Source organism: Orbicella faveolata, unplaced genomic scaffold (genome assembly GCF_042242905.1).
Source record: "Orbicella faveolata isolate gen_17 unplaced genomic scaffold, um_ofav_v1 contig_2, whole genome shotgun sequence".
NCBI lineage: Eukaryota > Metazoa > Cnidaria > Anthozoa > Scleractinia > Merulinidae > Orbicella > Orbicella faveolata.
The window spans coordinates 6,685,987-6,689,163 of NW_028301547.1; positions in this window are offsets into that span (position 1 = coordinate 6,685,987).

Below are 3,177 nucleotides of genomic sequence, written 5' to 3' on the forward strand. Positions count from 1 at the left end.
TATTACTCAATACCTTTACAGTACGGATGGCATTTTAAGGCCCTAAATTGTTTTATAATATTGCATTGTGTCTTATCAGCGCGGACTCGTAGAAAAATATCAGAAATTTTTTGGCTAATATTTAACTAACTCGTTCGAAATATAACAGTACAGTAAACGAATGTTGTTTAAAAATGAATGTTGTCCGCCTGATCTGATAAAACATGGAAACTTTCTTCACTTGCCTTCTATGTTTTGCTATTGCCAGAGGCTAAAAACTGTCACGGATTTCATGCGCGCTCATCTCCGTCGCTGTTTCGCGCTTTGTAACATTGGAAAACAGCACTGGTGGCTTTTCCGATAGGACCATTTGCAACAGTATTCCTTCAAACAGTGGCCCTGCCAGAGGAAACAAAAAGCACATGGCATACCATCGAAAGGTAACTACATGTGCTTTGAAAGAGGATGCTACGAAAAACACTCGAATCACAATAACTTGAATGAGAAGCTACTAAGAGCCTTAGACTCAGTTTTGTTTTCGAAACTCTCGAATGTGACTGCCTTTGATGTTGCCATAGCTAACTGGAGAAGCGTAAGCATGACAACAGAGTTTTGCTTCAATTCACAAATGAAGAGTTCGAACACAAATACATAAAGAATAGCTGGGCCTACCCGTTGTATACTAAGTACAACTGTTGGCGAGGGTAAAATGATTGCGAGATCGATTTTTTTGGATTTGAAACTGGATGCTGTTGCTTTCCACATTCAGGTTAGAAGTGTAATTTTACAGTTGTTTTGAATCAGAGTTTTGAATCGGATCTAAATTATTAATGCTTCTGGATTTTTAAAGAACACGCGTACGAGGTCTAAACCTAAATGCAAATGGCTGGTACCTGCTCTCCAAAAATTTGCCTTCGTTGGCCAAGACTCTACATTGATTTTTACTTCATAACATACCTGATAATGGCACTGTTTTTGTTTTTTTTGTTTATTTCACGAAGAAGGATAGGTTTTGAAAAACATTTAGCAATAAACGACTTTTGACTTGATAGTGATGTTGCGAAACGTCGAAACGTTCCCTACTTTTTGCGCTTTTTACCTTTTTATAATGTTTCTAAAAAATATTTTTTACAGCAGTTTTTTATCGGCTATGTGTTTGTTTCAAAATGATTTGCCGCAGAATATAAAACAAAACCAAATTTTGCAAAATTAGATATATGAAGCAAAAAGACCAAGAAAAAAAACAAAGCAAAACAAAAATCAAAGCTATTAAGTAAGACGTTAATGGAGAGGAGACCGGACCGCCCTAAATGCCAATTACGTTTGGATTTCTTAATTGCTTATGAGAACTTTGCAGGTTGCTGAGAAGGTTTCAAAAATTGAATAGAGAACGTTAAGGAAAGAGCGGATAGTGATCAGCACTGCAGCTCAGAGAGCTTCGTAACTTATCAACTTGAAGCTGGTAAAAGTTAATCTAAACCTCTCAAAAATATTAAAGGATTCTCATAGACAATTTAAAAAAATGGTTGTAAATTTGGAATTCTTTAGCATACATTTAAATTAGTCTCACTAAACTCTCTTGAGAGTAAAAATTGTTTTGAAATGTGAACTCCAAATTGAGATTATTAGGGCAAATTTTTATATAATCCCAGTTATGAAAAGAGTTAATTTTGGCAGTTTTGGAAAATTGATGAACAAATACATATATGCATACATACATACAAACTTTATTGAAGCTCCCAAAGAAGATATTTAAGCTACAATTTAAACGAAAAATGCTATCATACATCTAGCAATATATACAGCGAGAAATGCTATAAAGATTCAAAAAAACAATACTTAAGAACAATAATCTATCCAGTTCAATCTAGGGCCTTGATTTTCGTCTTTCTAAACTGCTGGCTTTAGTCTCCAAGAGCGTTATTTTATAAGCCATAAAGAAAAATTTTCAGCAATCTGCAAATATAAATGGATATTTTAAATAGCAAAACTCTGTCCTATGCCAAGTTCAAAACAAAACAGTAAATCATGACAACTAAGACCCCTATAGAAATCGGACGACCTTTTGATGAAATGTGTGAGGGTTTTTTTTTTTTTTTTTTTTTGAGGGTCGTACAGAGGTATTCTCGTGATGCGTAATTAGCTAACTGATTTTGTTTTCCGTGAAGCGTGAATTTAGGATCCGTGACCTGAAGGTTTTGCGTGAGCCGTGAAGAACTTGATTATTTACCGATATTCGTGGTTTCACCACTCAATTCTACATTATTTTGAGACGTGGGTCCTCCGTTTGGTTATAGTCGTCTATCGAGACTTAGACACTCGATTTGCAATATGAAGCCTTGGCTTAGCCTTTCATGATTTTTCTTTCTTCGAACACTCTTTCTAGTGTAAGAGGAGGTTATTAAAAAGAGTTTCTTGCTTGCTTATTTGTATGATCCGGGAAAACAAATTCTTATATCCGTGATCCGTGACCCTCAACTTTTTCAGTTCGTCAACCGTGCCATAGACCCCCCTGTGCGACTCTCTTTTTTGTTTCTCATCGAACAACGAACAATGGCTTAATTCCAATCATATATTTCAACGCGGTCGAATAGGACATTCCTAGTTAATTGATTTCGCTTTAAATTCAGACTTATCGCAATACATTTTACTGGAAGGGAACAAGCTGAAGAATAAAAAACGAAAATGAGTAACAAAGAAATAAATGTTTGCTTTGTAGTTAGGCGCTAGCCGTAAAGTTGGTTCAGCTATGATCATTCACGATGACAGAACTACATTTCTTAGGGTATAAAACACGTCAAATGACCACACGTTCGCTCGCAAACGATGCCATCTTGAATTTGAGTGTGCACGGTCATTGCCACTTGACTTAGAAAAACTCAAACAATAACCTATCTCTTTGAAGTTTGCCAGTCTTCATAACCAGTCCCCTCCACTGACTATGCTATGATCAAGGCAAGTAGTATTGGAGCCTTTAAGTTTAAGTCCACCACTTGGAAATTATCAACTGGCCTTAGCAAATGCATGCCACATGTGCGGAAAACAATTAACAAAGCTCAATGAGAACATGATATTTTAATGGATGAAGCAAATATCTACAAGGCAGCTCTAAAATGCTAGTTATGTTTGGACTGCATAATAAATTAGCAGTTAAGTGCTTACTTGTTCATTTTCCACTGAATAAAACGTTTTCCACAT